The sequence below is a fragment of the Clarias gariepinus genome, chromosome 8, assembly GCF_024256425.1.
Source record: "Clarias gariepinus isolate MV-2021 ecotype Netherlands chromosome 8, CGAR_prim_01v2, whole genome shotgun sequence".
NCBI classification, from domain to species: domain Eukaryota; kingdom Metazoa; phylum Chordata; class Actinopteri; order Siluriformes; family Clariidae; genus Clarias; species Clarias gariepinus.
Window position 1 is genome coordinate 34,368,267 of NC_071107.1, and position 21,576 is coordinate 34,389,842.

General features: G+C 48.5%; 17 non-coding genes across 17 annotated transcripts; all 17 read left to right on the plus strand.

Moving 5' to 3' along the window:
* The first annotated feature begins 879 nt into the window (after nt 1-879).
* On the plus strand, nt 880-951 carry trnad-guc (transfer RNA aspartic acid (anticodon GUC)). The gene has a single exon. It is a non-coding gene; the product is annotated as a tRNA-Asp (tRNA).
* A 2,002-nt stretch (nt 952-2,953) lies between these two features.
* trnad-guc (transfer RNA aspartic acid (anticodon GUC)) lies at nt 2,954-3,025 on the plus strand. The gene has a single exon. It is a non-coding gene; the product is annotated as a tRNA-Asp (tRNA).
* Nucleotides 3,026-3,991: 966 nt separating this feature from the next.
* On the plus strand, nt 3,992-4,063 carry trnad-guc (transfer RNA aspartic acid (anticodon GUC)). Its single transcript has one exon. It is a non-coding gene; the product is annotated as a tRNA-Asp (tRNA).
* Nucleotides 4,064-5,028: 965 nt separating this feature from the next.
* trnad-guc (transfer RNA aspartic acid (anticodon GUC)) lies at nt 5,029-5,100 on the plus strand. Its single transcript has one exon. It is a non-coding gene; the product is annotated as a tRNA-Asp (tRNA).
* Nucleotides 5,101-7,102: 2,002 nt separating this feature from the next.
* Nucleotides 7,103-7,174, plus strand: trnad-guc (transfer RNA aspartic acid (anticodon GUC)). The gene has a single exon. It is a non-coding gene; the product is annotated as a tRNA-Asp (tRNA).
* Nucleotides 7,175-8,139: 965 nt separating this feature from the next.
* Nucleotides 8,140-8,211, plus strand: trnad-guc (transfer RNA aspartic acid (anticodon GUC)). Its single transcript has one exon. It is a non-coding gene; the product is annotated as a tRNA-Asp (tRNA).
* A 965-nt stretch (nt 8,212-9,176) lies between these two features.
* trnad-guc (transfer RNA aspartic acid (anticodon GUC)) lies at nt 9,177-9,248 on the plus strand. The gene has a single exon. It is a non-coding gene; the product is annotated as a tRNA-Asp (tRNA).
* Nucleotides 9,249-10,215: 967 nt separating this feature from the next.
* Nucleotides 10,216-10,287, plus strand: trnad-guc (transfer RNA aspartic acid (anticodon GUC)). Its single transcript has one exon. It is a non-coding gene; the product is annotated as a tRNA-Asp (tRNA).
* Nucleotides 10,288-11,252: 965 nt separating this feature from the next.
* On the plus strand, nt 11,253-11,324 carry trnad-guc (transfer RNA aspartic acid (anticodon GUC)). The gene has a single exon. It is a non-coding gene; the product is annotated as a tRNA-Asp (tRNA).
* Nucleotides 11,325-12,289: 965 nt separating this feature from the next.
* On the plus strand, nt 12,290-12,361 carry trnad-guc (transfer RNA aspartic acid (anticodon GUC)). The gene has a single exon. It is a non-coding gene; the product is annotated as a tRNA-Asp (tRNA).
* Nucleotides 12,362-13,326: 965 nt separating this feature from the next.
* Nucleotides 13,327-13,398, plus strand: trnad-guc (transfer RNA aspartic acid (anticodon GUC)). Its single transcript has one exon. It is a non-coding gene; the product is annotated as a tRNA-Asp (tRNA).
* Nucleotides 13,399-14,363: 965 nt separating this feature from the next.
* On the plus strand, nt 14,364-14,435 carry trnad-guc (transfer RNA aspartic acid (anticodon GUC)). The gene has a single exon. It is a non-coding gene; the product is annotated as a tRNA-Asp (tRNA).
* Nucleotides 14,436-16,437: 2,002 nt separating this feature from the next.
* On the plus strand, nt 16,438-16,509 carry trnad-guc (transfer RNA aspartic acid (anticodon GUC)). Its single transcript has one exon. It is a non-coding gene; the product is annotated as a tRNA-Asp (tRNA).
* Nucleotides 16,510-17,474: 965 nt separating this feature from the next.
* On the plus strand, nt 17,475-17,546 carry trnad-guc (transfer RNA aspartic acid (anticodon GUC)). The gene has a single exon. It is a non-coding gene; the product is annotated as a tRNA-Asp (tRNA).
* A 965-nt stretch (nt 17,547-18,511) lies between these two features.
* trnad-guc (transfer RNA aspartic acid (anticodon GUC)) lies at nt 18,512-18,583 on the plus strand. The gene has a single exon. It is a non-coding gene; the product is annotated as a tRNA-Asp (tRNA).
* Nucleotides 18,584-19,548: 965 nt separating this feature from the next.
* Nucleotides 19,549-19,620, plus strand: trnad-guc (transfer RNA aspartic acid (anticodon GUC)). Its single transcript has one exon. It is a non-coding gene; the product is annotated as a tRNA-Asp (tRNA).
* Nucleotides 19,621-20,585: 965 nt separating this feature from the next.
* Nucleotides 20,586-20,657, plus strand: trnad-guc (transfer RNA aspartic acid (anticodon GUC)). The gene has a single exon. It is a non-coding gene; the product is annotated as a tRNA-Asp (tRNA).
* Nucleotides 20,658-21,576: the final 919 nt, after the last annotated feature.

The window sequence follows — 21,576 nt, forward strand, 5'->3', positions numbered from 1 at the left end:
ATTTAACACAATAGTTCCTACATGCTCATAGTTTCTCTGCTCACAAAACACCAGAGTAAAATAATCCACTAATTAATGGCCCCCTTATTCGGAAGACTGATTTGGGAATGTTGAAGACGAATCCCCCAGCTGTATTCTGTATCAGTTCCAGAGTCTCAATACAACTGAGAGGCAGACCTGCCTGGAGCAATTTGCCCTGGTCCAGGCTTGAAAAGCCAACGTGCCAAAAGAGCAACCGACTGGTGAGTGTGGAAAGAAATGCTTAAATCCGTTTCAGACTCAGAATATCAGAGGGTGTGGCACAGTTGTGTAGTGGTTAGCGTTGTCGCCTTGCAAATCCAGTGTCCGTGATCGATTCGAGTTTGTGTCTTCTCAGCGCCCTGAACGACGTGCCGACTTGTATGGCCTTTTTCATTTTCCCTGAGAGGCAAACCTGCCAGGTGCAAGCTGCCCTGTTCCAGTCTCGAAAAGCCAATGAACTACGACGTTTGTGAGAAAGAGAAGCCCTGAGGAGAGGGCGTAGCCATTGCAGCTACAATCTACGAGGTTTGAGAGCAAGAGGAAAGCCAAAGTGGAGGACATAGTAATTGTGTGGTTTGGACACATTGAGCAATGTTAAAGACATTCCTAAATGTGTCCATGCAATGGATTCAACATTCCTGAATGCACCCTATGCAGGGTGTAACCTGCCTCCTGCCCTGAATCTCATGGGATAGGCTTCAGGTCCCCGGGGGCCCCGTATACAGGATAAAATGGTGTAGGCAATGATGAAGACGATGCAAATCAGAGTGCACAGCTTAATCGAAGTTCCTTGGCCTGGTTGCGTATTTTTCGTTCCGTTCAAAGTGTGGTCCTTAATTGCATGAAGCTTTCACCTTCTCCTCGTTAGTATAGTGGACAGTATCTCCGCCTGTCACGCGGAAGACCGGGGTTCGATTCCCCGACGGGGAGACTTTTTGCACTTTGCCGTGACTCGTTCAGGTCCCGAGGCTTGTTTCTGCTCCCCTCAGCATCAATTGCTCTGCCTTAGACCTCCGATTTAACACGATAGTTCCTACATGCTCATAGTTTCTCTGCTCACAAAACACCAGAGTAAAATAATCCACTAATTAATGGCCCCCTTATTCGGAAGACTGATTTGGGAATGTTGAAGACGAATCCCCCAGCTGTATTCTGTATCAGTTCCAGAGTCTCAATACAACTGAGAGGCAGACCTGCCTGGAGCAATTTGCCCTGGTCCAGGCTTGAAAAGCCAACGTGCCAAAAGAGCAACCGACTGGTGAGTGTGGAAAGAAATGCTTAAATCCGTTTCAGACTCAGAATATCAGAGGGTGTGGCACAGTTGTGTAGTGGTTAGCGTTGTCGCCTTGCAAATCCAGTGTCCGTGATCGATTCGAGTTTGTGTCTTCTCAGCGCCCTGAACGACGTGCCGACTTGTATGGCCTTTTTCATTTTCCCTGAGAGGCAAACCTGCCTGGTGCAAGCTGCCCTGTTCCAGTCTCGAAAAGCCAATGAACTACGACGTTTGAGAGAAAGAGAAGCCCTGAGGAGAGGGCGTAGCCATTGCAGCTACAATCTACGAGGTTTGAGAGCAAGAGGAAAGCCAAAGTGGAGGACATAGTAATTGTGTGGTTTGGACACATTGAGCAATGTTAAAGACATTCCTAAATGTGTCCATGCAATGGATTCAACATTCCTGAATGCACCCTATGCAGGGTGTAACCTGCCTCCTGCCCTGAATCTCATGGGATAGGCTTCAGGTCCCCGGGGGCCCTGTATACAGGATAAAATGGTGTAGGCAATGATGAAGACGATGCAAATCAGAGTGCACAGCTTAATCGAAGTTCCTTGGTCTGGTTGCGTATTTTTCGTTCCGTTCAAAGTGTGGTCCTTAATTGCATGAAGCTTTCACCTTCTCCTCGTTAGTATAGTGGACAGTATCTCCGCCTGTCACGCGGAAGACCGGGGTTCGATTCCCTGACGGGGAGACGTTTTGCACTTTGCCGTGACTCGTTCAGGTCCCGAGGCTTGAGTCTGCTCCCCTCAGCATCAATTGCTCTGCCTTAGACCTCCGATTTAACACAATAGTTCCTACATGCTCATAGTTTCTCTGCTCACAAAACACCAGAGTAAAATAATCCACTAATTAATGGCCCCCTTATTCGGAAGACTGATTTGGGAATGTTGAAGACGAATCCCCCAGCTGTATTCTGTATCAGTTCCAGAGTCTCAATACAACTGAGAGGCAGACCTGCCTGGAGCAATTTGCCCTGGTCCAGGCTTGAAAAGCCAACGTGCCAAAAGAGCAACCGACTGGTGAGTGTGGAAAGAAATGCTTAAATCCGTTTCAGACTCAGAATATCAGAGGGTGTGGCACAGTTGTGTAGTGGTTAGCGTTGTCGCCTTGCAAATCCAGTGTCCGTGATCGATTCGAGTTTGTGTCTTCTCAGCGCCCTGAACGACGTGCCGACTTGTATGGCCTTTTTCATTTTCCCTGAGAGGCAAACCTGCCTGGTGCAAGCTGCCCTGTTCCAGTCTCGAAAAGCCAATGAACTACGACGTTTGAGAGAAAGAGAAGCCCTGAGGAGAGGGCGTAGCCATTGCAGCTACAATCTACGAGGTTTGAGAGCAAGAGGAAAGCCAAAGTGGAGGACATAGTAATTGTGTGGTTTGGACACATTGAGGAATGTTAAAGACATTCCTAAATGTGTCCATGCAATGGATTCAACATTCCTGAATGCACCCTATGCAGGGTGTAACCTGCCTCCTGCCCTGAATCTCATGGGATAGGCTTCAGGTCCCCGGGGGCCCTGTATACAGGATAAAATGGTGTAGGCAATGATGAAGACGATGCAAATCAGAGTGCACAGCTTAATCGAAGTTCCTTGGCCTGGTTGCGTATTTTTCGTTCCGTTCAAAGTGTGGTCCTTAATTGCATGAAGCTTTCACCTTCTCCTCGTTAGTATAGTGGACAGTATCTCCGCCTGTCACGCGGAAGACCGGGGTTCGATTCCCCGACGGGGAGACGTTTTGCACTTTGCCGTGACTCGTTCAGGTCCCGAGGCTTGAGTCTGCTCCCCTCAGCATCAATTGCTCTGCCTTAGACCTCCGATTTAACACAATAGTTCCTACATGCTCATAGTTTCTCTGCTCACAAAACACCAGAGTAAAATAATCCACTAATTAATGGCCCCCTTATTCGGAAGACTGATTTGGGAATGTTGAAGACGAATCCCCCAGCTGTATTCTGTATCAGTTCCAGAGTCTCAATACAACTGAGAGGCAGACCTGCCTGGAGCAATTTGCCCTGGTCCAGGCTTGAAAAGCCAACGTGCCAAAAGAGCAACCGACTGGTGAGTGTGGAAAGAAATGCTTAAATCCGTTTCAGACTCAGAATATCAGAGGGTGTGGCACAGTTGTGTAGTGGTTAGCGTTGTCGCCTTGCAAATCCAGTGTCCGTGATCGATTCGAGTTTGTATCTTCTCAGCGCCCTGAACGACGTGCCGACTTGTATGGCCTTTTTTAATTTTCCCTGAGAGGCAAACCTGCCTGGTGCAAGCTGCCCTGTTCCAGTCTCGAAAAGCCAATGAACTACGACGTTTGAGAGAAAGAGAAGCCCTGAGGAGAGGGCGTAGCCATTGCAGCTACAATCTACGAGGTTTGAGAGCAAGAGGAAAGCCAAAGTGGAGGACATAGTAATTGTGTGGTTTGGACACATTGAGCAATGTTAAAGACATTCCTAAATGTGTCCATGCAATGGATTCAACATTCCTGAATGCACCCTATGCAGGGTGTAACCTGCCTCCTGCCCTGAATCTCATGGGATAGGCTTCAGGTCCCCGGGGGCCCCGTATACAGGATAAAATGGTGTAGGCAATGATGAAGACGATGCAAATCAGAGTGCACAGCTTAATCGAAGTTCCTTGGCCTGGTTGCGTATTTTTCGTTCCGTTCAAAGTGTGGTCCTTAATTGCATGAAGCTTTCACCTTCTCCTCGTTAGTATAGTGGACAGTATCTCCGCCTGTCACGCGGAAGACCGGGGTTCGATTCCCCGACGGGGAGACGTTTTGCACTTTGCCGTGACTCGTTCAGGTCCCGAGGCTTGAGTCTGCTCCCCTCAGCATCAATTGCTCTGCCTTAGACCTCCGATTTAACACAATAGTTCCTACATGCTCATAGTTTCTCTGCTCACAAAACACCAGAGTAAAATAATCCACTAATTAATGGCCCCCTTATTCGGAAGACTGATTTGGGAATGTTGAAGACGAATCCCCCAGCTGTATTCTGTATCAGTTCCAGAGTCTCAATACAACTGAGAGGCAGACCTGCCTGGAGCAATTTGCCCTGGTCCAGGCTTGAAAAGCCAACGTGCCAAAAGAGCAACCGACTGGTGAGTGTGGAAAGAAATGCTTAAATCCGTTTCAGACTCAGAATATCAGAGGGTGTGGCACAGTTGTGTAGTGGTTAGCGTTGTCGCCTTGCAAATCCAGTGTCCGTGATCGATTCGAGTTTGTGTCTTCTCAGCGCCCTGAACGACGTGCCGACTTGTATGGCCTTTTTCATTTTCCCTGAGAGGCAAACCTGCCTGGTGCAAGCTGCCCTGTTCCAGTCTCGAAAAGCCAATGAACTACGACGTTTGAGAGAAAGAGAAGCCCTGAGGAGAGGGCGTAGCCATTGCAGCTACAATCTACGAGGTTTGAGAGCAAGAGGAAAGCCAAAGTGGAGGACATAGTAATTGTGTGGTTTGGACACATTGAGCAATGTTAAAGACATTCCTAAATGTGTCCATGCAATGGATTCAACATTCCTGAATGCACCCTATGCAGGGTGTAACCTGCCTCCTGCCCTGAATCTCATGGGATAGGCTTCAGGTCCCCGGGGGCCCTGTATACAGGATAAAATGGTGTAGGCAATGATGAAGACGATGCAAATCAGAGTGCACAGCTTAATCGAAGTTCCTTGGCCTGGTTGCGTATTTTTCGTTCCGTTCAAAGTGTGGTCCGTAATTGCATGAAGCTTTCACCTTCTCCTCGTTAGTATAGTGGACAGTATCTCCGCCTGTCACGCGGAAGACCGGGGTTCGATTCCCCGACGGGGAGACGTTTTGCACTTTGCCGTGACTCCTTCAGGTCCCGAGGCTTGTGTCTGCTCCCCTCAGCATCAATTGCTCTGCCTTAGACCTCCGATTTAACACAATAGTTCCTACATGCTCATAGTTTCTCTGCTCACAAAACACCAGAGTAAAATAATCCACTAATTAATGGCCCCCTTATTCGGAAGACTGATTTGGGAATGTTGAAGACGAATCCCCCAGCTGTATTCTGTATCAGTTCCAGAGTCTCAATACAACTGAGAGGCAGACCTGCCTGGAGCAATTTGCCCTGGTCCAGGCTTAAAAAGCCAACGTGCCAAAAGAGCAACCGACTGGTGAGTGTGGAAAGAAATGCTTAAATCCGTTTCAGACTCAGAATATCAGAGGGTGTGGCACAGTTGTGTAGTGGTTAGCGTTGTCGCCTTGCAAATCCAGGGTCCGGGATCGATTCGAGTTTGTGTCTTCTCAGCGCCCTGAACGACGTGCCGACTTGTATGGCCTTTTTCATTTTCCCTGAGAGGCAAACCTGCCAGGTGCAAGCTGCCCTGTTCCAGTCTCGAAAAGCCAATGAACTACGACGTTTGAGAGAAAGAGAAGCCCTGAGGAGAGGGCGTAGCCATTGCAGCTACAATCTACGAGGTTTGAGAGCAAGAGGAAAGCCAAAGTGGAGGACATAGTAATTGTGTGGTTTGGACACATTGAGCAATGTTAAAGACATTCCTAAATGTGTCCATGCAATGGATTCAACATTCCTGAATGCACCCTATGCAGGGTGTAACCTGCCTCCTGCCCTGAATCTCATGGGATAGGCTTCAGGTCCCCGGGGGCCCTGTATACAGGATAAAATGGTGTAGGCAATGATGAAGACGATGCAAATCAGAGTGCACAGCTTAATCGAAGTTCCTTGGCCTGGTTGCGTATTTTTCGTTCCGTTCAAAGTGTGGTCCTTAATTGCATGAAGCTTTCACCTTCTCCTCGTTAGTATAGTGGACAGTATCTCCGCCTGTCACGCGGAAGACCGGGGTCCGATTCCCCGACGGGGAGACGTTTTGCACTTTGCCGTGACTCGTTCAGGTCCCGAGGCTTGTGTCTGCTCCCCTCAGCATCAATTGCTCTGCCTTAGACCTCCGATTTAACACAATAGTTCCTACATGCTCATAGTTTCTCTGCTCACAAAACACCAGAGTAAAATAATCCACTAATTAATGGCCCCCTTATTCGGAAGACTGATTTGGGAATGTTGAAGACGAATCCCCCAGCTGTATTCTGTATCAGTTCCAGAGTCTCAATACAACTGAGAGGCAGACCTGCCTGGAGCAATTTGCCCTGGTCCAGGCTTAAAAAGCCAACGTGCCAAAAGAGCAACCGACTGGTGAGTGTGGAAAGAAATGCTTAAATCCGTTTCAGACTCAGAATATCAGAGGGTGTGGCACAGTTGTGTAGTGGTTAGCGTTGTCGCCTTGCAAATCCAGGGTCCGGGATCGATTCGAGTTTGTGTCTTCTCAGCGCCCTGAACGACGTGCCGACTTGTATGGCCTTTTTCATTTTCCCTGAGAGGCAAACCTGCCAGGTGCAAGCTGCCCTGTTCCAGTCTCGAAAAGCCAATGAACTACGACGTTTGAGAGAAAGAGAAGCCCTGAGGAGAGGGCGTAGCCATTGCAGCTACAATCTACGAGGTTTGAGAGCAAGAGGAAAGCCAAAGTGGAGGACATAGTAATTGTGTGGTTTGGACACATTGAGGAATGTTAAAGACATTCCTAAATGTGTCCATGCAATGGATTCAACATTCCTGAATGCACCCTATGCAGGGTGTAACCTGCCTCCTGCCCTGAATCTCATGGGATAGGCTTCAGGTCCCCGGGGGCCCTGTATACAGGATAAAATGGTGTAGGCAATGATGAAGACGATGCAAATCAGAGTGCACAGCTTAATCGAAGTTCCTTGGCCTGGTTGCGTATTTTTCGTTCCGTTTAAAGTGTGGTCCGTCATTGCATGAAGCTTTCACCTTCTCCTCGTTAGTATAGTGGACAGTATCTCCGCCTGTCACGCGGAAGACCGGGGTTCGATTCCCCGACGGGGAGACGTTTTGCACTTTGCCGTGACTCCTTCAGGTCCCGAGGCTTGTGTCTGCTCCCCTCAGCATCAATTGCTCTGCCTTAGACCTCCGATTTAACACAATAGTTCCTACATGCTCATAGTTTCTCTGCTCACAAAACACCAGAGTAAAATAATCCACTAATTAATGGCCCCCTTATTCGGAAGACTGATTTGGGAATGTTGAAGACGAATCCCCCAGCTGTATTCTGTATCAGTTCCAGAGTCTCAATACAACTGAGAGGCAGACCTGCCTGGAGCAATTTGCCCTGGTCCAGGCTTAAAAAGCCAACGTGCCAAAAGAGCAACCGACTGGTGAGTGTGGAAAGAAATGCTTAAATCCGTTTCAGACTCAGAATATCAGAGGGTGTGGCACAGTTGTGTAGTGGTTAGCGTTGTCGCCTTGCAAATCCAGTGTCCGTGATCGATTCGAGTTTGTGTCTTCTCAGCGCCCTGAACGACGTGCCGACTTGTATGGCCTTTTTCATTTTCCCTGAGAGGCAAACCTGCCTGGTGCAAGCTGCCCTGTTCCAGTCTCGAAAAGCCAATGAACTACGACGTTTGAGAGAAAGAGAAGCCCTGAGGAGAGGGCGTAGCCATTGCAGCTACAATCTACGAGGTTTGAGAGCAAGAGGAAAGCCAAAGTGGAGGACATAGTAATTGTGTGGTTTGGACACATTGAGGAATGTTAAAGACATTCCTAAATGTGTCCATGCAATGGATTCAACATTCCTGAATGCACCCTATGCAGGGTGTAACCTGCCTCCTGCCCTGAATCTCATGGGATAGGCTTCAGGTCCCCGGGGGCCCTGTATACAGGATAAAATGGTGTAGGCAATGATGAAGACGATGCAAATCAGAGTGCACAGCTTAATCGAAGTTCCTTGGCCTGGTTGCGTATTTTTCGTTCCGTTTAAAGTGTGGTCCGTCATTGCATGAAGCTTTCACCTTCTCCTCGTTAGTATAGTGGACAGTATCTCCGCCTGTCACGCGGAAGACCGGGGTTCGATTCCCCGACGGGGAGACGTTTTGCACTTTGCCGTGACTCCTTCAGGTCCCGAGGCTTGTGTCTGCTCCCCTCAGCATCAATTGCTCTGCCTTAGACCTCCGATTTAACACAATAGTTCCTACATGCTCATAGTTTCTCTGCTCACAAAACACCAGAGTAAAATAATCCACTAATTAATGGCCCCCTTATTCGGAAGACTGATTTGGGAATGTTGAAGACGAATCCCCCAGCTGTATTCTGTATCAGTTCCAGAGTCTCAATACAACTGAGAGGCAGACCTGCCTGGAGCAATTTGCCCTGGTCCAGGCTTAAAAAGCCAACGTGCCAAAAGAGCAACCGACTGGTGAGTGTGGAAAGAAATGCTTAAATCCGTTTCAGACTCAGAATATCAGAGGGTGTGGCACAGTTGTGTAGTGGTTAGCGTTGTCGCCTTGCAAATCCAGTGTCCGTGATCGATTCGAGTTTGTGTCTTCTCAGCGCCCTGAACGACGTGCCGACTTGTATGGCCTTTTTCATTTTCCCTGAGAGGCAAACCTGCCTGGTGCAAGCTGCCCTGTTCCAGTCTCGAAAAGCCAATGAACTACGACGTTTGAGAGAAAGAGAAGCCCTGAGGAGAGGGCGTAGCCATTGCAGCTACAATCTACGAGGTTTGAGAGCAAGAGGAAAGCCAAAGTGGAGGACATAGTAATTGTGTGGTTTGGACACATTGAGCAATGTTAAAGACATTCCTAAATGTGTCCATGCAATGGATTCAACATTCCTGAATGCACCCTATGCAGGGTGTAACCTGCCTCCTGCCCTGAATCTCATGGGATAGGCTTCAGGTCCCCGGGGGCCCCGTATACAGGATAAAATGGTGTAGGCAATGATGAAGACGATGCAAATCAGAGTGCATAGCTTAATCGAAGTTCCTTGGCCTGGTTGCGTATTTTTCGTTCCGTTCAAAGTGTGGTCCTTAATTGCATGAAGCTTTCACCTTCTCCTCGTTAGTATAGTGGACAGTATCTCCGCCTGTCACGCGGAAGACCGGGGTTCGATTCCCCGACGGGGAGACGTTTTTTGCACTTTTCCGTGACTCGTTCAGGTCCCGAGGCTTGTGTCTGCTCCCCTCAGCATCAATTGCTCTGCCTTAGACCTCCGATTTAACACAATAGATCCTACATGCTCATAGTTTCTCTGCTCACAAAACACCAGAGTAAAATAATCCACTAATTAATGGCCCCCTTATTCGGAAGACTGATTTGGGAATGTTGAAGACGAATCCCCCAGCTGTATTCTGTATCAGTTCCAGAGTCTCAATACAACTGAGAGGCAGACCTGCCTGGAGCAATTTGCCCTGGTCCAGGCTTGAAAAGCCAACGTGCCAAAAGAGCAACCGACTGGTGAGTGTGGAAAGAAATGCTTAAATCCGTTTCAGACTCAGAATATCAGAGGGTGTGGCACAGTTGTGTAGTGGTTAGCGTTGTCGCCTTGCAAATCCAGTGTCCGTGATCGATTCGAGTTTGTGTCTTCTCAGCGCCCTGAACGACGTGCCGACTTGTATGGCCTTTTTCATTTTCCCTGAGAGGCAAACCTGCCTGGTGCAAGCTGCCCTGTTCCAGTCTCGAAAAGCCAATGAACTACGACGTTTGAGAGAAAGAGAAGCCCTGAGGAGAGGGCGTAGCCATTGCAGCTACAATCTACGAGGTTTGAGAGCAAGAGGAAAGCCAAAGTGGAGGACATAGTAATTGTGTGGTTTGGACACATTGAGGAATGTTAAAGACATTCCTAAATGTGTCCATGCAATGGATTCAACATTCCTGAATGCACCCTATGCAGGGTGTAACCTGCCCCCTGCCCTGAATCTCATGGGATAGGCTTCAGGTCCCCGGGGGCCCTGTATACAGGATAAAATGGTGTAGGCAATGATGAAGACGATGCAAATCAGAGTGCACAGCTTAATCGAAGTTCCTTGGCCTGGTTGCGTATTTTTCGTTCCGTTCAAAGTGTGGTCCTTAATTGCATGAAGCTTTCACCTTCTCCTCGTTAGTATAGTGGACAGTATCTCCGCCTGTCACGCGGAAGACCGGGGTTCGATTCCCCGACGGGGAGACGTTTTGCACTTTGCCGTGACTCGTTCAGGTCCCGAGGCTTGTTTCTGCTCCCCTCAGCATCAATTGCTCTGCCTTAGACCTCCGATTTAACACGATAGTTCCTACATGCTCATAGTTTCTCTGCTCACAAAACACCAGAGTAAAATAATCCACTAATTAATGGCCCCCTTATTCGGAAGACTGATTTGGGAATGTTGAAGACGAATCCCCCAGCTGTATTCTGTATCAGTTCCAGAGTCTCAATACAACTGAGAGGCAGACCTGCCTGGAGCAATTTGCCCTGGTCCAGGCTTGAAAAGCCAACGTGCCAAAAGAGCAACCGACTGGTGAGTGTGGAAAGAAATGCTTAAATCCGTTTCAGACTCAGAATATCAGAGGGTGTGGCACAGTTGTGTAGTGGTTAGCGTTGTCGCCTTGCAAATCCAGTGTCCGTGATCGATTCGAGTTTGTGTCTTCTCAGCGCCCTGAACGACGTGCCGACTTGTATGGCCTTTTTCATTTTCCCTGAGAGGCAAACCTGCCTGGTGCAAGCTGCCCTGTTCCAGTCTCGAAAAGCCAATGAACTACGACGTTTGAGAGAAAGAGAAGCCCTGAGGAGAGGGCGTAGCCATTGCAGCTACAATCTACGAGGTTTGAGAGCAAGAGGAAAGCCAAAGTGGAGGACATAGTAATTGTGTGGTTTGGACACATTGAGGAATGTTAAAGACATTCCTAAATGTGTCCATGCAATGGATTCAACATTCCTGAATGCACCCTATGCAGGGTGTAACCTGCCTCCTGCCCTGAATCTCATGGGATAGGCTTCAGGTCCCCGGGGGCCCTGTATACAGGATAAAATGGTGTAGGCAATGATGAAGACGATGCAAATCAGAGTGCACAGCTTAATCGAAGTTCCTTGGCCTGGTTGCGTATTTTTCGTTCCGTTCAAAGTGTGGTCCTTAATTGCATGAAGCTTTCACCTTCTCCTCGTTAGTATAGTGGACAGTATCTCCGCCTGTCACGCGGAAGACCGGGGTTCGATTCCCCGACGGGGAGACGTTTTGCACTTTGCCGTGACTCGTTCAGGTCCCGAGGCTTGTGTCTGCTCCCCTCAGCATCAATTGCTCTGCCTTAGACCTCCGATTTAACACAATAGATCCTACATGCTCATAGTTTCTCTGCTCACAAAACACCAGAGTAAAATAATCCACTAATTAATGGCCCCCTTATTCGGAAGACTGATTTGAGAATGTTGAAGACGAATCCCCCAGCTGTATTCTGTATCAGTTCCAGAGTCTCATTACAACTGAGAGGCAGACCTGCCTGGAGCAATTTGCCCTGGTCCAGGCTTGAAAAGCCAATGTGCCAAAAGAGCAACCGACTGGTGAGTGTGGAAAGAAATGCTTAAATCCGTTTCAGACTCAGAATATCAGAGGGTGTGGCACAGTTGTGTAGTGGTTAGCGTTGTCGCCTTGCAAATCCAGGGTCCGGGATCGATTCGAGTTTGTGTCTTCTCAGCGCCCTGAACGACGTGCCGACTTGTATGGCCTTTTTCATTTTCCCTGAGAGGCAAACCTGCCAGGTGCAAGCTGCCCTGTTCCAGTCTCGAAAAGCCAATGAACTACGACGTTTGAGAGAAAGAGAAGCCCTGAGGAGAGGGCGTAGCCATTGCAGCTACAATCTACGAGGTTTGAGAGCAAGAGGAAAGCCAAAGTGGAGGACATAGTAATTGTGTGGTTTGGACACATTGAGGAATGTTAAAGACATTCCTAAATGTGTCCATGCAATGGATTCAACATTCCTGAATGCACCCTATGCAGGGTGTAACCTGCCCCCTGCCCTGAATCTCATGGGATAGGCTTCAGGTCCCCGGGGGCCCTGTATACAGGATAAAATGGTGTAGGCAATGATGAAGACGATGCAAATCAGAGTGCACAGCTTAATCGAAGTTCCTTGGCCTGGTTGCGTATTTTTCGTTCCGTTCAAAGTGTGGTCCGTCATTGCATGAAGCTTTCACCTTCTCCTCGTTAGTATAGTGGACAGTATCTCCGCCTGTCACGCGGAAGACCGGGGTTCGATTCCCCGACGGGGAGACGTTTTGCACTTTGCCGTGACTCGTTCAGGTCCCGAGGCTTGTGTCTGCTCCCCTCAGCATCAATTGCTCTGCCTTAGACCTCCGATTTAACACAATAGTTCCTACATGCTCATAGTTTCTCTGCTCACAAAACACCAGAGTAAAATAATCCACTAATTAATGGCCCCCTTATTCGGAAGACTGATTTGGGAATGTTGAAGACGAATCCCCCAGCTGTATTCTGTATCAGTTCCAGAGTCTCAATACAACTGAGAGGCAGACCTGCCTGGAGCAATTTGCCCTGGTCCAGGCTTGAAAAGCCAACGTGCCAAAAGAGCAACCGACTGGTGAGTGTGGAAAGAAATGCTTAAATCCGTTTCAGACTCAGAATATCAGAGGGTGTGGCACAGTTGTGTAGTGGTTAGCGTTGTCGCCTTGCAAATCCAGTGTCCGTGATCGATTCGAGTTTGTGTCTTCTCAGCGCCCTGAACGACGTGCCGACTTGTATGGCCTTTTTCATTTTCCCTGAGAGGCAAACCTGCCTGGTGCAAGCTGCCCTGTTCCAGTCTCGAAAAGCCAATGAACTACGACGTTTGAGAGAAAGAGAAGCCCTGAGGAGAGGGCGTAGCCATTGCAGCTACAATCTACGAGGTTTGAGAGCAAGAGGAAAGCCAAAGTGGAGGACATAGTAATTGTGTGGTTTGGACACATTGAGCAATGTTAAAGACATTCCTAAATGTGTCCATGCAATGGATTCAACATTCCTGAATGCACCCTATGCAGGGTGTAACCTGCCTCCTGCCCTGAATCTCATGGGATAGGCTTCAGGTCCCCGGGGGCCCTGTATACAGGATAAAATGGTGTAGGCAATGATGAAGACGATGCAAATCAGAGTGCACAGCTTAATCGAAGTTCCTTGGTCTGGTTGCGTATTTTTCGTTCCGTTCAAAGTGTGGTCCTTAATTGCATGAAGCTTTCACCTTCTCCTCGTTAGTATAGTGGACAGTATCTCCGCCTGTCACGCGGAAGACCGGGGTTCGATTCCCCGACGGGGAGACGTTTTGCACTTTGCCGTGACTCGTTCAGGTCCCGAGGCTTGAGTCTGCTCCCCTCAGCATCAATTGCTCTGCCTTAGACCTCCGATTTAACACAATAGTTCCTACATGCTCATAGTTTCTCTGCTCACAAAACACCAGAGTAAAATAATCCACTAATTAATGGCCCCCTTATTCGGAAGACTGATTTGGGAATGTTGAAGACGAATCCCCCAGCTGTATTCTGTATCAGTTCCAGAGTCTCAATACAACTGAGAGGCAGACCTGCCTGGAGCAATTTGCCCTGGTCCAGGCTTGAAAAGCCAACGTGCCAAAAGAGCAACCGACTGGTGAGTGTGGAAAGAAATGCTTAAATCCGTTTCAGACTTAGAATATCAGAGGGTGTGGCACAGTTGTGTAGTGGTTAGCGTTGTCGCCTTGCAAATCCAGTGTCCGTGATCGATTCGAGTTTGTGTCTTCTCAGCGCCCTGAACGACGTGCCGACTTTTATGGCCTTTTTCATTTTCCCTGAGAGGCAAACCTGCCTGGTGCAAGCTGCCCTGTTCCAGTCTCGAAAAGCCAATGAACTACGACGTTTGAGAGAAAGAGAAGCCCTGAGGAGAGGGCGTAGCCATTGCAGCTACAATCTACGAGGTTTGAGAGCAAGAGGAAAGCCAAAGTGGAGGACATAGTAATTGTGTGGTTTGGACACATTGAGCAATGTTAAAGACATTCCTAAATGTGTCCATGCAATGGATTCAACATTCCTGAATGCACCCTATGCAGGGTGTAACCTGCCTCCTGCCCTGAATCTCATGGGATAGGCTTCAGGTCCCCGGGGGCCCTGTATACAGGATAAAATGGTGTAGGCAATGATGAAGACGATGCAAATCAGAGTGCACAGCTTAATCGAAGTTCCTTGGCCTGGTTGCGTATTTTTCGTTCCGTTTAAAGTGTGGTCCGTCATTGCATGAAGCTTTCACCTTCTCCTCGTTAGTATAGTGGACAGTATCTCCGCCTGTCACGCGGAAGACCGGGGTTCGATTCCCCGACGGGGAGACGTTTTGCACTTTGCCGTGACTCCTTCAGGTCCCGAGGCTTGTGTCTGCTCCCCTCAGCATCAATTGCTCTGCCTTAGACCTCCGATTTAACACAATAGTTCCTACATGCTCATAGTTTCTCTGCTCACAAAACACCAGAGTAAAATAATCCACTAATTAATGGCCCCCTTATTCGGAAGACTGATTTGGGAATGTTGAAGACGAATCCCCCAGCTGTATTCTGTATCAGTTCCAGAGTCTCAATACAACTGAGAGGCAGACCTGCCTGGAGCAATTTGCCCTGGTCCAGGCTTAAAAAGCCAACGTGCCAAAAGAGCAACCGACTGGTGAGTGTGGAAAGAAATGCTTAAATCCGTTTCAGACTCAGAATATCAGAGGGTGTGGCACAGTTGTGTAGTGGTTAGCATTGTCGCCTTGCAAATCCAGGGTCCGGGATCGATTCGAGTTTGTGTCTTCTCAGCGCCCTGAACGACGTGCCGACTTGTATGGCCTTTTTCATTTTCCCTGAGAGGCAAACCTGCCAGGTGCAAGCTGCCCTGTTCCAGTCTCGAAAAGCCAATGAACTACGACGTTTGAGAGAAAGAGAAGCCCTGAGGAGAGGGCGTAGCCATTGCAGCTACAATCTACGAGGTTTGAGAGCAAGAGGAAAGCCAAAGTGGAGGACATAGTAATTGTGTGGTTTGGACACATTGAGGAATGTTTAAGACATTCCTAAATGTGTCCATGCAATGGATTCAACATTCCTGAATGCACCCTATGCAGGGTGTAACCTGCCCCCTGCCCTGAATGTCATGGGATAGGCTTCAGGTCCCCGGGGGCCCTGTATACAGGATAAAATGGTGTAGGCAATGATGAAGACGATGCAAATCAGAGTGCACAGCTTAATCGAAGTTCCTTGGCCTGGTTGCGTATTTTTCGTTCCGTTTAAAGTGTGGTCCGTAATTGCATGAAGCTTTCACCTTCTCCTCGTTAGTATAGTGGACAGTATCTCCGCCTGTCACGCGAAAGACCGGGGTTCGATTCCCCGACGTGGAGACGTTCTGCATTTTGCCGTGACTCCTTCAGGTCCCGAGGCTTGTTTCTGCTCCCCTCAGCATCAATTGCTCTGCCTTAGACCTCCGATTTAACACGATAGTTCCTACATGCTCATAGTTTCTCTGCTCACAAAACACCAGAGTAAAATAATCCACTAATTAATGGCCCCCTTATTCGGAAGACTGATTTGGGAATGTTGAAGACGAATCCCCCAGCTGTATTCTGTATCAGTTCCAGAGTCTCAATACAACTGAGAGGCAGACCTGCCTGGAGCAATTTGCCCTGGTCCAGGCTTGAAAAGCCAACGTGCCAAAAGAGCAACCGACTGGTGAGTGTGGAAAGAAATGCTTAAATCCGTTTCAGACTCAGAATATCAGAGGGTGTGGCACAGTTGTGTAGTGGTTAGCGTTGTCGCCTTGCAAATCCAGTGTCCGTGATCGATTCGAGTTTCTGTCTTCTCAGCGCCCTGAACGACGTGCCGACTTGTATGGCCTTTTTCATTTTCCCTGAGAGGCAAACCTGCCTGGTGCAAGCTGCCCTGTTCCAGTCTCGAAAAGCCAATGAACTACGACGTTTGAGAGAAAGAGAAGCCCTGAGGAGAGGGCGTAGCCATTGCAGCTACAATCTACGAGGTTTGAGAGCAAGAGGAAAGCCAAAGTGGAGGACATAGTAATTGTGTGGTTTGGACACATTGAGGAATGTTAAAGACATTCCTAAATGTGTCCATGCAATGGATTCAACATTCCTGAATGCACCCTATGCAGGGTGTAACCTGCCCCCTGCCCTGAATCTCATGGGATAGGCTTCAGGTCCCCGGGGGCCCTGTATACAGGATAAAATGGTGTAGGCAATGATGAAGACGATGCAAATCAGAGTGCACAGCTTAATCGAAGTTCCTTGGCCTGGTTGCGTATTTTTCGTTCCGTTTAAAGTGTGGTCCGTAATTGCATGAAGCTTTCACCTTCTCCTCGTTAGTATAGTGGACAGTATCTCCGCCTGTCACGCGGAAGACCGGGGTTCGATTCCCCGACGGGGAGACGTTTTGCACTTTGCCGTGACTCGTTCAGGTCCCGAGGCTTGAGTCTGCTCCCCTCAGCATCAATTGCTCTGCCTTAGACCTCCGATTTAACACAATAGTTCCTACATGCTCATAGTTTCTCTGCTCACAAAACACCAGAGTAAAATAATCCACTAATTAATGGCCCCCTTATTCGGAAGACTGATTTGGGAATGTTGAAGACGAATCCCCCAGCTGTATTCTGTATCAGTTCCAGAGTCTCAATACAACTGAGAGGCAGACCTGCCTGGAGCAATTTGCCCTGGTCCAGGCTTGAAAAGCCAACGTGCCAAAAGAGCAACCGACTGGTGAGTGTGGAAAGAAATGCTTAAATCCGTTTCAGACTCAAAATATCAGAGGGTGTGGCACAGTTGTGTAGTGGTTAGCGTTGTCGCCTTGCAAATCCAGTGTCCGTGATCGATTCGAGTTTGTGTCTTCTCAGCGCCCTGAACGACGTGCCGACTTGTATGGCCTTTTTCATTTTCCCTGAGAGGCAAACCTGCCTGGTGCAAGCTGCCCTGTTCCAGTCTCGAAAAGCCAATGAACTACGACGTTTGAGAGAAAGAGAAGCCCTGAGGAGAGGGCGTAGCCATTGCAGCTACAATCTACGAGGTTTGAGAGCAAGAGGAAAGCCAAAGTGGAGGACATAGTAATTGTGTGGTTTGGACACATTGAGGAATGTTAAAGACATTCCTAAATGTGTCCATGCAATGGATTCAACATTCCTGAATGCACCCTATGCAGGGTGTAACCTGCCCCCTGCCCTGAATGTCATGGGATAGGCTTCAGGTCCCCGGGGGCCCTGTATACAGGATAAAATGGTGTAGGCAATGATGAAGACGATGCAAATCAGAGTGCACAGCTTAATCGAAGTTCCTTGGCCTGGTTGCGTATTTTTCGTTCCGTTTAAAGTGTGGTCCGTCATTGCATGAAGCTTTCACCTTCTCCTCGTTAGTATAGTGGACAGTATCTCCGCCTGTCACGCGGAAGACCGGGGTTCGATTCCCCGACGGGGAGACGTTTTGCACTTTGCCGTGACTCCTTCAGGTCCCGAGGCTTGTGTCTGCTCCCCTCAGCATCAATTGCTCTGCCTTAGACCTCCGATTTAACACAATAGTTCCTACATGCTCATAGTTTCTCTGCTCACAAAACACCAGAGTAAAATAATCCACTAATTAATGGCCCCCTTATTCGGAAGACTGATTTGGGAATGTTGAAGACGAATCCCCCAGCTGTATTCTGTATCAGTTCCAGAGTCTCAATACAACTGAGAGGCAGACCTGCCTGGAGCAATTTGCCCTGGTCCAGGCTTGAAAAGCCAACGTGCCAAAAGAGCAACCGACTGGTGAGTGTGGAAAGAAATGCTTAAATCCGTTTCAGACTCAGAATATCAGAGGGTGTGGCACAGTTGTGTAGTGGTTAGCGTTGTCGCCTTGCAAATCCAGTGTCCGTGATCGATTCGAGTTTGTGTCTTCTCAGCGCCCTGAACGACGTGCCGACTTGTATGGCCTTTTTCATTTTCCCTGAGAGGCAAACCTGCCTGGTGCAAGCTGCCCTGTTCCAGTCTCGAAAAGCCAATGAACTACGACGTTTGAGAGAAAGAGAAGCCCTGAGGAGAGGGCGTAGCCATTGCAGCTACAATCTACGAGGTTTGAGAGCAAGAGGAAAGCCAAAGTGGAGGACATAGTAATTGTGTGGTTTGGACACATTGAGCAATGTTAAAGACATTCCTAAATGTGTCCATGCAATGGATTCAACATTCCTGAATGCACCCTATGCAGGGTGTAACCTGCCTCCTGCCCTGAATCTCATGGGATAGGCTTCAGGTCCCCGGGGGCCCTGTATACAGGATAAAATGGTGTAGGCAATGATGAAGACGATGCAAATCAGAGTGCACAGCTTAATCGAAGTTCCTTGGCCTGGTTGCGTATTTTTCGTTCCGTTCAAAGTGTGGTCCTTAATTGCATGAAGCTTTCACCTTCTCCTCGTTAGTATAGTGGACAGTATCTCCGCCTGTCACGCGGAAGACCGGGGTTCGATTCCCCGACGGGGAGACGTTTTGCACTTTGCCGTGACTCATTCAGGTCCTGAGGCTTGTGTCTGCTCCCCTCAGCATCAATTGCTCTGCCTTAGACCTCCGATTTAACACAATAGATCCTACATGCTCATAGTTTCTCTGCTCACAAAACACCAGAGTAAAATAATCCACTAATTAATGGCCCCCTTATTCGGAAGACTGATTTGGGAATGTTGAAGACGAATCCCCCAGCTGTATTCTGTATCAGTTCCAGAGTCTCAATACAACTGAGAGGCAGACCTGCCTGGAGCAATTTGCCCTGGTCCAGGCTTGAAAAGCCAACGTGCCAAAAGAGCAACCGACTGGTGAGTGTGGAAAGAAATGCTTAAATCCGTTTCAGACTCAGAATATCAGAGGGTGTGGCACAGTTGTGTAGTGGTTAGCGTTGTCGCCTTGCAAATCCAGTGTCCGTGATCGATTCGAGTTTGTGTCTTCTCAGCGCCCTGAACGACGTGCCGACTTGTATGGCCTTTTTCATTTTCCCTGAGAGGCAAACCTGCCTGGTGCAAGCTGCCCTGTTCCAGTCTCGAAAAGCCAATGAACTACGACGTTTGAGAGAAAGAGAAGCCCTGAGGAGAGGGCGTAGCCATTGCAGCTACAATCTACGAGGTTTGAGAGCAAGAGGAAAGCCAAAGTGGAGGACATAGTAATTGTGTGGTTTGGACACATTGAGCAATGTTAAAGACATTCCTAAATGTGTCCATGCAATGGATTCAACATTCCTGAATGCACCCTATGCAGGGTGTAACCTGCCTCCTGCCCTGAATCTCATGGGATAGGCTTCAGGTCCCCGGGGGCCCTGTATACAGGATAAAATGGTGTAGGCAATGATGAAGACGATGCAAATCAGAGTGCACAGCTTAATCGAAGTTCCTTGGCCTGGTTGCGTATTTTTCGTTCCGTTTAAAGTGTGGTCCGTCATTGCATGAAGCTTTCACCTTCTCCTCGTTAGTATAGTGGACAGTATCTCCGCCTGTCACGCGGAAGACCGGGGTTCGATTCCCCGACGGGGAGACGTTTTGCACTTTGCCGTGACTCATTCAGGTCCTGAGGCTTGTGTCTGCTCCCCTCAGCATCAATTGCTCTGCCTTAGACCTCCGATTTAACACAATAGATCCTACATGCTCATAGTTTCTCTGCTCACAAAACACCAGAGTAAAATAATCCACTAATTAATGGCCCCCTTATTCGGAAGACTGATTTGGGAATGTTGAAGACGAATCCCCCAGCTGTATTCTGTATCAGTTCCAGAGTCTCAATACAACTGAGAGGCAGACCTGCCTGGAGCAATTTGCCCTGGTCCAGGCTTGAAAAGCCAACGTGCCAAAAGAGCAACCGACTGGTGAGTGTGGAAAGAAATGCTTAAATCCGTTTCAGACTCAGAATATCAGAGGGTGTGGCACAGTTGTGTAGTGGTTAGCGTTGTCGCCTTGCAAATCCAGTGTCCGTGATCGATTCGAGTTTGTGTCTTCTCAGCGCCCTGAACGACGTGCCGACTTGTATGGCCTTTTTCATTTTCCCTGAGAGGCAAACCTGCCTGGTGCAAGCTGCCCTGTTCCAGTCTCGAAAAGCCAATGAACTACGACGTTTGAGAGAAAGAGAAGCCCTGAGGAGAGGGCGTAGCCATTGCAGCTACAATCTACGAGGTTTGAGAGCAAGAGGAAAGCCAAAGTGGAGGACATAGTAATTGTGTGGTTTGGACACATTGAGGAATGTTAAAGACATTCCTAAATGTGTCCATGCAATGGATTCAACATTCCTGAATGCACCCTATGCAGGGTGTAACCTGCCTCCTGCCCTGAATCTCATGGGATAGGCTTCAGGTCCCCGGGGGCCCTGTATACAGGATAAAATGGTGTAGGCAATGATGAAGACGATGCAAATCAGAGTGCACAGCTTAATCGAAGTTCCTTGGCCTGGTTGCGTATTTTTCGTTCCGTTTAAAGTGTGGTCCGTAATTGCATGAAGCTTTCACCTTCTCCTCGTTAGTATAGTGGACAGTATCTCCGCCTGTCACGCGGAAGACCGGGGTTCGATTCCCCGACGGGGAGACGTTTTGCACTTTGCCGTGACTCGTTCAGGTCCCGAGGCTTGTTTCTGCTCCCCTCAGCATCAATTGCTCTGCCTTAGACCTCCGATTTAACACGATAGTTCCTACATGCTCATAGTTTCTCTGCTCACAAAACACCAGAGTAAAATAATCCACTAATTAATGGCCCCCTTATTCGGAAGACTGATTTGGGAATGTTGAAGACGAATCCCCCAGCTGTATTCTGTATCAGTTCCAGAGTCTCAATACAACTGAGAGGCAGACCTGCCTGGAGCAATTTGCCCTGGTCCAGGCTTGAAAAGCCAACGTGCCAAAAGAGCAACCGACTGGTGAGTGTGGAAAGAAATGCTTAAATCCGTTTCAGACTCAGAATATCAGAGGGTGTGGCACAGTTGTGTAGTGGTTAGCGTTGTCGCCTTGCAAATCCAGTGTCCGTGATCGATTCGAGTTTGTGTCTTCTCAGCGCCCTGAACGACGTGCCGACTTGTATGGCCTTTTTCATTTTCCCTGAGAGGCAAACCTGCCTGGTGCAAGCTGCCCTGTTCCAGTCTCGAAAAGCCAATGAACTACGACGTTTGAGAGAAAGAGAAGCCCTGAGGAGAGGGCGTAGCCATTGCAGCTACAATCTACGAGGTTTGAGAGCAAGAGGAAAGCCAAAGTGGAGGACATAGTAATTGTGTGGTTTGGACACATTGAGGAATGTTAAAGACATTCCTAAATGTGTCCATGCAATGGATTCAACATTCCTGAATGCACCCTATGCAGGGTGTAACCTGCCCCCTGCCCTGAATGTCATGGGATAGGCTTCAGGTCCCCGGGGGCCCTGTATACAGGATAAAATGGTGTAGGCAATGATGAAGACGATGCAAATCAGAGTGCACAGCTTAATCGAAGTTCCTTGGCCTGGTTGCGTATTTTTC